The sequence below is a fragment of the Heterodontus francisci genome, chromosome 1 (assembly GCF_036365525.1).
Source record: "Heterodontus francisci isolate sHetFra1 chromosome 1, sHetFra1.hap1, whole genome shotgun sequence".
NCBI classification, from domain to species: domain Eukaryota; kingdom Metazoa; phylum Chordata; class Chondrichthyes; order Heterodontiformes; family Heterodontidae; genus Heterodontus; species Heterodontus francisci.
Genome location: NC_090371.1, coordinates 171350909 through 171362960, shown reverse-complemented (window position 1 = coordinate 171362960; position 12052 = coordinate 171350909). Strand labels below are relative to the sequence as shown.

The 12052-nt window shown below is 45.7% G+C and overlaps 4 non-coding genes across 4 annotated transcripts; all 4 read right to left on the bottom strand.

Annotated features, from left to right (window-relative positions):
• Positions 1 to 2490: 2490 nt before the first annotated feature.
• trnag-gcc (transfer RNA glycine (anticodon GCC)) lies at positions 2491 to 2561 on the bottom strand. The gene has a single exon. It is a non-coding gene; the product is annotated as a tRNA-Gly (tRNA).
• Positions 2562 to 5144: 2583 nt separating this feature from the next.
• trnag-gcc (transfer RNA glycine (anticodon GCC)) lies at positions 5145 to 5215 on the bottom strand. The gene has a single exon. It is a non-coding gene; the product is annotated as a tRNA-Gly (tRNA).
• A 2579-nt stretch (positions 5216 to 7794) lies between these two features.
• On the bottom strand, positions 7795 to 7865 carry trnag-gcc (transfer RNA glycine (anticodon GCC)). The gene has a single exon. It is a non-coding gene; the product is annotated as a tRNA-Gly (tRNA).
• A 2583-nt stretch (positions 7866 to 10448) lies between these two features.
• Positions 10449 to 10519, bottom strand: trnag-gcc (transfer RNA glycine (anticodon GCC)). The gene has a single exon. It is a non-coding gene; the product is annotated as a tRNA-Gly (tRNA).
• Positions 10520 to 12052: the final 1533 nt, after the last annotated feature.

The window sequence follows — 12052 nt, the reverse complement described above, 5'->3', positions numbered from 1 at the left end:
ACACATTCATGCAATGGTTACAGCGTAGAACAAGGCCATTCCGCCCATTGTGTCCATCACAGCTCTCTGCAAGGGCTAATCACCTAGCTCCACCGCCCTACTTTTTCCCTGTAGCCCTGCAAATATCTTCTCCACACGTCATTGTCCAATTCCTTTTTCAAAGCCACCATTCAATCTGCCTCCAGCACACTCTCAGGCATTGCATTCCGCTTGCTATCAACTCGCTGCGGAAAAAACTTTTTCCTCATGTCGCCGTTGCTTCTTTTGCCAATCACTTTCAATCGGTGCCCCTGCTTCTCCGTCCTTCCGCCAACGGCAACGCTTTCTCCCTATCTACTCTGTCCACACCCCTCGTGATTTCCAACACCTCTATCAAATCTCCTCTTGATCTTCTCTACTCCAAAAACCCACAGCTCCATCTTCTCCAATCTATCCACGGAAATCAACTTCCTCATCCCTGGAACCATTCTCGTGAAACTTTTCTGCACCCTCTTAATGCCTTCACATCCTTACCAAAGTGTGGTGCCCTGAATCACACACAATACCAATCTTTTGCACAGGTTTATCATAACTTCCTTGCTTTTGTGCTCTATCCCCCTACTTATAAGAGCCAGGATCCCATATGCTTTATGAACAGCTTTCTCAACCTGCCCTGCCACCTTCAATCATTTGTGCACATATACCCCCAGGTCCCTCAGCTCCTGCACCCCATTTCGAACGGTACCCTTGATTTGAGATTGCCACTCCTCGTTCTTCCTACCAACACGAATCACTTCACACTTCTCTGCATTAAATTTCATCTGCCACTCGTCCGCCCATTCCACCAGCCTGTCTATGTCCTCCTGAAGTTGATCACAATCCTCCTCAAAGTTCACAGTACTTCCAAGTTTTGTGTCATCTGCAAATTTTGAATTTGTGGCCTGTACACCCGAGTCCAGGTCATTAATACATATCAGGAAAAGCAGGGCTGCTAACACATTCCCTAGGCTGCAACACATTTCATCATGAAATCTTGCGCCCGCAACACCACAGAAACCTCGCAGGCTGCTGCACACCTCCATTTCATTCATAACCACATTTCCATCTTTCAAACTTCTTCTAACACAACTACACTACACTTTCTCCAAACATACAATCTGCTTCTCGCCCAATACACCTCTGCTTTAAACTCATCATTTTAAAAAGGCCTACAATTTGCAAAGATCATGCCCAACCGTCACAGCAGCCTGTCTCTTTACTAACACTTCACACCACTGCAATATCATTTCATGCAATATGTCAACATCTTCAAGCCACTACCTTTGTTCACATCCAGGTTTAATAGTGGGAGCACGGGGCCAAGGTGGCACTTCAACTGCTTGACGGAAAACAGGTCCTCCCTAGCAAAAGGCACAGTTACACACCTTTACTTACAGCTCAAAGAGGGACTGCTCAATAAGATTGGCACATAGAATTCCTGGCAATTTTGTCACAAAGAAGCAGGGAAAGGCAGAGGTGGCATTGAAGCTAAGTAGACTGAGACATACTACCAGCATCCATTCTGACTTTGTTTCATTCCAGTGTCAGTTGGGACCTGCTTCTATTAAATTAACACATCTATGCAAAGACCAGAGCGGGATTCGTACTCAGATGCATAGATCATGGGCACGACTGTATGCATTAGCAGCTCAACAACACGACCACGAGGCTACGAGAGGCAAGACCCACGACGCTGCTGTACAATTTTGGGTACCATCATTTTGGCTGGACGTCACAGTCTTGAAGTGAGGGAAAGGAGAGTTTTACTAGGATCACATTAGGATGTGGGACTTCAGCTCGACGGAATGATTGCAGAAGCTGGCATTGTTCGCCTTCCAGCTGAGCCGGTTAAGTGGAGAGCTTACGCATTTACAATGACACTTGCAGTTTGCTACCAACTCTAAGACCTGTCATGTAAATCAGGTGTGAAGCTCTGAATTGACTCTGGAAAGAAGCAGAGTGAAACCCTGCCACGTCCCATTTCTGCTTTAATACAGCAGCGTGAAGAGCCATGGGATACTTTCCTACATGGAAGGTGATATGGAAATGCACATTGTTGTTGTTGTTGCTTGCGATTGCAGTGTGTGCAGAAAAGCTGTGCCTATGAATGATTTGATGGTAAGAAGTGAGAAGAGAAAAGAGAGAGAAAGGTGAAAAAGTGTCAAGTTGTGCTAATTTTGTTTTGCTCTTGCTAAATGATGAATATTTGTGAAAGCTGATGACTGTGGAGAATTGGAGAGAGTTGATAATGTGATGGCAGTAAGATAAGTGAAAGGATGAGTGGTGTTTTAAGAGGATTGTGTATTTGTAGGTGTTGAAGTAAGATGAAAGAAAAGGGTGCAGTGAAGCAGATGTTGAAAAGTTGTAGCAGCAAAATGGGAAAGACGCTGCGATGTGGCAGGGGGAAGGGGTGGGGGTGGTGCAGTGCAAAGAGCAGGGGAAGAAGGATGGAAATAGCAATAGGAGTATCATTGCATTGGCCGGGAATCGAACCCGGGCCTCCCGCGTGGCAGGCGAGAATTCTACCACTGAACCACCAATGCAATCACAGAATTCATTGGGTTTTCTTTGCTTTTCCTCAAGTTTAATTTGCAAACACTAGCATTTGCCATCAGTGTCCTTTCATCCAAGGACACATTCATGCAATGGTTACAGCGTAGAACAAGGCCATTCCGCCCATTGTGTCCATCACAGCTCTCTGCAAGGGCTAATCACCTAGCTCCACCGCCCTACTTTTTCCCTGTAGCCCTGCAAATATCTTCTCCACACGTCATTGTCCAATTCCTTTTTCAAAGCCACCATTCAATCTGCCTCCAGCACACTCTCAGGCATTGCATTCCGCTTGCTATCAACTCACTGCGTAAAAAACTTTTTCCTCATGTCGCCGTTGCTTCTTTTGCCAATCACTTTCAATCGGTGCCCCTGCTTCTCTGTCCTTCCGCCAACGGCAACTCTTTCTCCCTATCTACTCTGTCCACACCCCTCGTGATTTCCAACACCTCTATCAAATCTCCTCTTGATCTTCTCTACTCCAAAAACCCACAGCTCCATCTTCTCCAATCTATCCACGGAAATCAACTTCCTCATCCCTGGAACCATTCTCGTGAAACTTTTCTGCACCCTCTTAATGCCTTCACATCCTTACCAAAGTGTGGTGCCCTGAATCACACACAATACCAATCTTTTGCACAGGTTTATCATAACTTCCTTGCTTTTGTGCTCTATCCCCCTACTTATAAGAGCCAGGATCCCATATGCTTTATGAACAGCTATCTCAACCTGCCCTGCCACCTTCAATCATTTGTGCACATATACCCCCAGGTCCCTCAGCTCCTGCACCCCATTTCGAACGGTACCCTTGATTTGAGATTGCCACTCCTCGTTCTTCCTACCAACACGAATCACTTCACACTTCTCTGCATTAAATTTCATCTGCCACTCGTCCGCCCATTCCACCAGCCTGTCCATGTCCTCTTGAAGTTGATCACAATCCTCCTCACAGTTCACAGTACTTCCAAGTTTTGTGTCATCTGCAAATTTTGAATTTGTGGCCTGTACACCCGAGTCCAGGTCATTAATACATATCAGGAAAAGCAGGGCTGCTAACACATTCCCTAGGCTGCAACACATTTCATCATGAAAGCTTGCGCCCGCAACACAACAGAAACCTCGCAGGCTGCTGCACACCTCCATTTCATTCATAACCTCATTTCCATCTTTCAAACTTCTTCTAACACAACTACACTACACTTTCTCCAAATATACAATCTGCTTCTCGCCCGATACACCTCTGCTCTAAACTCATCATTTTAAAAAGGCCTACAATTTGCAAAGATCATGCCCAACCGTCACAGCAGCCTGTCTCTTTACTAACACTTCACACCACTGCAATATCATTTCATGCAATATGTCAACATCTTCAAGCCACTACCTTTGTTCACATCCAGGTTTAATAGTGGGAGCACGGGGCCAAGGTGGCACTTCAACTGCTTGACGGAAAACAGGTCCTCCCTAGTAAAAGGCACAGTTACACACCTTTACTTACAGCTCAAAGAGGGACTGCTCAATAAGATTGGCACATAGAATTCCTGGCAATTTTGTCACAAAGAAGCAGGGAAAGGCAGAGGTGGCATTGAAGCTAAGTAGACTGAGACATACTACCAGCATCCATTCTGACTTTGTTTCATTCCAGTGTCAGTTGGGACCTGCTTCTATTAAATTAACACATCTATGCAAAGACCAGAGCGGGATTCGTACTCAGATGCATAGATCATGGGCACGACTGTATGCATTAGCAGCTCAACAACACGACCACGAGGCTACGAGAGGCAAGACCCACGACGCTGCTGTACAATTTTGGGTACCATCATTTTGGCTGGACGTCACAGTCTTGAAGTGAGGGAAAGGAGAGTTTTACTAGGATCACATTAGGATGTGGGACTTCAGCTCGACGGAATGATTGCAGAAGCTGGCATTGTTCGCCTTCCAGCTGAGCCGGTTAAGTGGAGAGCTTACGCATTTACAATGACACTTGCAGTTTGCTACCAACTCTAAGACCTGTCATGTAAATCAGGTGTGAAGCTCTGAATTGACTCTGGAAAGAAGCAGAGTGAAACCCTGCCACGTCCCATTTCTGCTTTAATACAGCAGCGTGAAGAGCCATGGGATACTTTCCTACATGGAAGGTGATATGGAAATGCACATTGTTGTTGTTGTTGCTTGCGATTGCAGTGTGTGCAGAAAAGCTGTGCCTATGAATGATTTGATGGTAAGAAGTGAGATGGCTTTGAAAAGAGAGAGAAAGGTGAAAAAGTGTCAAGTTGTGCTAATTTTGTTTTGCTCTTGCTAAATGATGAATATTTGTGAAAGCTGATGACTGTGGAGAATTGGAGAGAGTTGATAATGTGATGGCAGTAAGATAAGTGAAAGGATGAGTGGTGTTTTAAGAGGATTGTGTATTTGTAGGTGTTGAAGTAAGATGAAAGAAAAGGGTGCAGTGAAGCAGATGTTGAAAAGTTGTAGCAGCAAAATGGGAAAGACGCTGCGATGTGGCAGGGGGGAGGGGTGGGGGTGGTGCAGTGCAAAGAGCAGGGGAAGAAGGATGGAAATAGCAATAGGAGCATCATTGCATTGGCCGGGAATCGAACCCGGGCCTCCCGCGTGGCAGGCGAGAATTCTACCACTGAACCACCAATGCAATCACAGAATTCATTGGGTTTTCTTTGCTTTTCCTCAAGTTTAATTTGCAAACACTAGCATTTGCCATCAGTGTCCTTTCATCCAAGGACACATTCATGCAATGGTTACAGCGTAGAACAAGGCCATTCCGCCCATTGTGTCCATCACAGCTCTCTGCAAGGGCTAATCACCTAGCTCCACCGCCCTACTTTTTCCCTGTAGCCCTGCAAATATCTTCTCCACACGTCATTGTCCAATTCCTTTTTCAAAGCCACCATTCAATCTGCCTCCAGCACACTCTCAGGCATTGCATTCCGCTTGCTATCAACTCGCTGCCGAAAAAACTTTTTCCTCATGTCGCCGTTGCTTCTTTTGCCAATCACTTTCAATCGGTGCCCCTGCTTCTCCGTCCTTCCGCCAACGGCAACGCTTTCTCCCTATCTACTCTGTCCACACCCCTCGTGATTTCCAACACCTCTATCAAATCTCCTCTTGATCTTCTCTACTCCAAAAACCCACAGCTCCATCTTCTCCAATCTATCCACGGAAATCAACTTCCTCATCCCTGGAACCATTCTCGTGAAACTTTTCTGCACCCTCTTAATGCCTTCACATCCTTACCAAAGTGTGGTGCCCTGAATCACACACAATACCAATCTTTTGCACAGGTTTATCATAACTTCCTTGCTTTTGTGCTCTATCCCCCTACTTATAAGAGCCAGGATCCCATATGCTTTATGAACAGCTTTCTCAACCTGCCCTGCCACCTTCAATCATTTGTGCACATATACCCCCAGGTCCCTCGGCTCCTGCACCCCATTTCGAACAGTACCCTTGATTTGAGATTGCCACTCCTCGTTCTTCCTACCAACACGAATCACTTCACACTTCTCTGCATTAAATTTCATCTGCCACTCGTCTGCCCATTCCACCAGCCTGTCTATGTCCTCTTGAAGTTGATCACAATCCTCCTCACAGTTCACAGTACTTCCAAGTTTTGTGTCATCTGCAAATTTTGAATTTGTGGCCTGTACACCCGAGTCCAGGTCATTAATACATATCAGGAAAAGCAGGGCTGCTAACACATTCCCTAGGCTGCAACACATTTCATCATGAAATCTTGCGCCCGCAACACCACAGAAACCTCGCAGGCTGCTGCACACCTCCATTTCATTCATAACCACATTTCCATCTTTCAAACTTCTTCTAACACAACTACACTACACTTTCTCCAAACATACAATCTGCTTCTCGCCCAATACACCTCTGCTTTAAACTCATCATTTTAAAAAGGCCTACAATTTGCAAAGATCATGCCCAACCGTCACAGCAGCCTGTCTCTTTACTAACACTTCACACCACTGCAATATCATTTCATGCAATATGTCAACATCTTCAAGCCACTACCTTTGTTCACATCCAGGTTTAATAGTGGGAGCACGGGGCCAAGGTGGCACTTCAACTGCTTGACGGAAAACAGGTCCTCCCTAGCAAAAGGCACAGTTACACACCTTTACTTACAGCTCAAAGAGGGACTGCTCAATAAGATTGGCACATAGAATTCCTGGCAATTTTGTCACAAAGAAGCAGGGAAAGGCAGAGGTGGCATTGAAGCTAAGTAGACTGAGACATACTACCAGCATCCATTCTGACTTTGTTTCATTCCAGTGTCAGTTGGGACCTGCTTCTATTAAATTAACACATCTATGCAAAGACCAGAGCGGGATTCGTACTCAGATGCATAGATCATGGGCACGACTGTATGCATTAGCAGCTCAACAACACGACCACGAGGCTACGAGAGGCAAGACCCACGACGCTGCTGTACAATTTTGGGTACCATCATTTTGGCTGGACGTCACAGTCTTGAAGTGAGGGAAAGGAGAGTTTTACTAGGATCACATTAGGATGTGGGACTTCAGCTCGACGGAATGATTGCAGAAGCTGGCATTGTTCGCCTTCCAGCTGAGCCGGTTAAGTGGAGAGCTTACGCATTTACAATGACACTTGCAGTTTGCTACCAACTCTAAGACCTGTCATGTAAATCAGGTGTGAAGCTCTGAATTGACTCTGGAAAGAAGCAGAGTGAAACCCTGCCACGTCCCATTTCTGCTTTAATACAGCAGCGTGAAGAGCCATGGGATACTTTCCTACATGGAAGGTGATATGGAAATGCACATTGTTGTTGTTGTTGCTTGCGATTGCAGTGTGTGCAGAAAAGCTGTGCCTATGAATGATTTGATGGTAAGAAGTGAGAAGAGAAAAGAGAGAGAAAGGTGAAAAAGTGTCAAGTTGTGCTAATTTTGTTTTGCTCTTGCTAAATGATGAATATTTGTGAAAGCTGATGACTGTGGAGAATTGGAGAGAGTTGATAATGTGATGGCAGTAAGATAAGTGAAAGGATGAGTGGTGTTTTAAGAGGATTGTGTATTTGTAGGTGTTGAAGTAAGATGAAAGAAAAGGGTGCAGTGAAGCAGATGTTGAAAAGTTGTAGCAGCAAAATGGGAAAGACGCTGCGATGTGGCAGGGGGGAGGGGTGGGGGTGGTGCAGTGCAAAGAGCAGGGGAAGAAGGATGGAAATAGCAATAGGAGTATCATTGCATTGGCCGGGAATCAAACCCGGGCCTCCCGCGTGGCAGGCGAGAATTCTACCACTGAACCACCAATGCAATCACAGAATTCATTGGGTTTTCTTTGCTTTTCCTCAAGTTTAATTTGCAAACACTAGCATTTGCCATCAGTGTCCTTTCATCCAAGGACACATTCATGCAATGGTTACAGCGTAGAACAAGGCCATTCCGCCCATTGTGTCCATCACAGCTCTCTGCAAGGGCTAATCACCCAGCTCCACCGCCCTACTTTTTCCCTGTAGCCCTGCAAATATCTTCTCCACACGTCATTGTCCAATTCCTTTTTCAAAGCCACCATTCAATCTGCCTCCAGCACACTCTCAGGCATTGCATTCCGCTTGCTATCAACTCGCTGCCGAAAAAACTTTTTCCTCATGTCGCCGTTGCTTCTTTTGCCAATCACTTTCAATCGGTGCCCCTGCTTCTCTGTCCTTCCGCCAACGGCAACTCTTTCTCCCTATCTACTCTGTCCACACCCCTCGTGATTTCCAACACCTCTATCAAATCTCCTCTTGATCTTCTCTACTCCAAAAACCCACAGCTCCATCTTCTCCAATCTATCCACGGAAATCAACTTCCTCATCCCTGGAACCATTCTCGTGAAACTTTTCTGCACCCTCTTAATGCCTTCACATCCTTACCAAAGTGTGGTGCCCTGAATCACACACAATACCAATCTTTTGCACAGGTTTATCATAACTTCCTTGCTTTTGTGCTCTATCCCCCTACTTATAAGAGCCAGGATCCCATATGCTTTATGAACAGCTATCTCAACCTGCCCTGCCACCTTCAATCATTTGTGCACATATACCCCCAGGTCCCTCAGCTCCTGCACCCCATTTCGAACGGTACCCTTGATTTGAGATTGCCACTCCTCGTTCTTCCTACCAACACGAATCACTTCACACTTCTCTGCATTAAATTTCATCTGCCACTCGTCCGCCCATTCCACCAGCCTGTCCATGTCCTCTTGAAGTTGATCACAATCCTCCTCACAGTTCACAGTACTTCCAAGTTTTGTGTCATCTGCAAATTTTGAATTTGTGGCCTGTACACCCGAGTCCAGGTCATTAATACATATCAGGAAAAGCAGGGCTGCTAACACATTCCCTAGGCTGCAACACATTTCATCATGAAAGCTTGCGCCCGCAACACAACAGAAACCTCGCAGGCTGCTGCACACCTCCATTTCATTCATAACCTCATTTCCATCTTTCAAACTTCTTCTAACACAACTACACTACACTTTCTCCAAATATACAATCTGCTTCTCGCCCGATACACCTCTGCTCTAAACTCATCATTTTAAAAAGGCCTACAATTTGCAAAGATCATGCCCAACCGTCACAGCAGCCTGTCTCTTTACTAACACTTCACACCACTGCAATATCATTTCATGCAATATGTCAACATCTTCAAGCCACTACCTTTGTTCACATCCAGGTTTAATAGTGGGAGCACGGGGCCAAGGTGGCACTTCAACTGCTTGACGGAAAACAGGTCCTCCCTAGTAAAAGGCACAGTTACACACCTTTACTTACAGCTCAAAGAGGGACTGCTCAATAAGATTGGCACATAGAATTCCTGGCAATTTTGTCACAAAGAAGCAGGGAAAGGCAGAGGTGGCATTGAAGCTAAGTAGACTGAGACATACTACCAGCATCCATTCTGACTTTGTTTCATTCCAGTGTCAGTTGGGACCTGCTTCTATTAAATTAACACATCTATGCAAAGACCAGAGCGGGATTCGTACTCAGATGCATAGATCATGGGCACGACTGTATGCATTAGCAGCTCAACAACACGACCACGAGGCTACGAGAGGCAAGACCCACGACGCTGCTGTACAATTTTGGGTACCATCATTTTGGCTGGACGTCACAGTCTTGAAGTGAGGGAAAGGAGAGTTTTACTAGGATCACATTAGGATGTGGGACTTCAGCTCGACGGAATGATTGCAGAAGCTGGCATTGTTCGCCTTCCAGCTGAGCCGGTTAAGTGGAGAGCTTACGCATTTACAATGACACTTGCAGTTTGCTACCAACTCTAAGACCTGTCATGTAAATCAGGTGTGAAGCTCTGAATTGACTCTGGAAAGAAGCAGAGTGAAACCCTGCCACGTCCCATTTCTGCTTTAATACAGCAGCGTGAAGAGCCATGGGATACTTTCCTACATGGAAGGTGATATGGAAATGCACATTGTTGTTGTTGTTGCTTGCGATTGCAGTGTGTGCAGAAAAGCTGTGCCTATGAATGATTTGATGGTAAGAAGTGAGATGGCTTTGAAAAGAGAGAGAAAGGTGAAAAAGTGTCAAGTTGTGCTAATTTTGTTTTGCTCTTGCTAAATGATGAATATTTGTGAAAGCTGATGACTGTGGAGAATTGGAGAGAGTTGATAATGTGATGGCAGTAAGATAAGTGAAAGGATGAGTGGTGTTTTAAGAGGATTGTGTATTTGTAGGTGTTGAAGTAAGATGAAAGAAAAGGGTGCAGTGAAGCAGATGTTGAAAAGTTGTAGCAGCAAAATGGGAAAGACGCTGCGATGTGGCAGGGGGGAGGGGTGGGGGTGGTGCAGTGCAAAGAGCAGGGGAAGAAGGATGGAAATAGCAATAGGAGCATCATTGCATTGGCCGGGAATCGAACCCGGGCCTCCCGCGTGGCAGGCGAGAATTCTACCACTGAACCACCAATGCAATCACAGAATTCATTGGGTTTTCTTTGCTTTTCCTCAAGTTTAATTTGCAAACACTAGCATTTGCCATCAGTGTCCTTTCATCCAAGGACACATTCATGCAATGGTTACAGCGTAGAACAAGGCCATTCCGCCCATTGTGTCCATCACAGCTCTCTGCAAGGGCTAATCACCTAGCTCCACCGCCCTACTTTTTCCCTGTAGCCCTGCAAATATCTTCTCCACACGTCATTGTCCAATTCCTTTTTCAAAGCCACCATTCAATCTGCCTCCAGCACACTCTCAGGCATTGCATTCCGCTTGCTATCAACTCGCTGCGGAAAAAACTTTTTCCTCATGTCGCCGTTGCTTCTTTTGCCAATCACTTTCAATCGGTGCCCCTGCTTCTCCGTCCTTCCGCCAACGGCAACGCTTTCTCCCTATCTACTCTGTCCACACCCCTCGTGATTTCCAACACCTCTATCAAATCTCCTCTTGATCTTCTCTACTCCAAAAACCCACAGCTCCATCTTCTCCAATCTATCCACGGAAATCAACTTCCTCATCCCTGGAACCATTCTCGTGAAACTTTTCTGCACCCTCTTAATGCCTTCACATCCTTACCAAAGTGTGGTGCCCTGAATCACACACAATACCAATCTTTTGCACAGGTTTATCATAACTTCCTTGCTTTTGTGCTCTATCCCCCTACTTATAAGAGCCAGGATCCCATATGCTTTATGAACAGCTTTCTCAACCTGCCCTGCCACCTTCAATCATTTGTGCACATATACCCCCAGGTCCCTCGGCTCCTGCACCCCATTTCGAACAGTACCCTTGATTTGAGATTGCCACTCCTCGTTCTTCCTACCAACACGAATCACTTCACACTTCTCTGCATTAAATTTCATCTGCCACTCGTCTGCCCATTCCACCAGCCTGTCTATGTCCTCTTGAAGTTGATCACAATCCTCCTCACAGTTCACAGTACTTCCAAGTTTTGTGTCATCTGCAAATTTTGAATTTGTGGCCTGTACACCCGAGTCCAGGTCATTAATACATATCAGGAAAAGCAGGGCTGCTAACACATTCCCTAGGCTGCAACACATTTCATCATGAAATCTTGCGCCCGCAACACCACAGAAACCTCGCAGGCTGCTGCACACCTCCATTTCATTCATAACCACATTTCCATCTTTCAAACTTCTTCTAACACAACTACACTACACTTTCTCCAAACATACAATCTGCTTCTCGCCCAATACACCTCTGCTTTAAACTCATCATTTTAAAAAGGCCTACAATTTGCAAAGATCATGCCCAACCGTCACAGCAGCCTGTCTCTTTACTAACACTTCACACCACTGCAATATCATTTCATGCAATATGTCAACATCTTCAAGCCACTACCTTTGTTCACATCCAGGTTTAATAGTGGGAGCACGGGGCCAAGGTGGCACTTCAACTGCTTGACGGAAAACAGGTCCTCCCTAGCAAAAGGCACAGTTACACACCTTTACTTACAGCTCAAAGAGGGACTGCTCAATAAGATTGG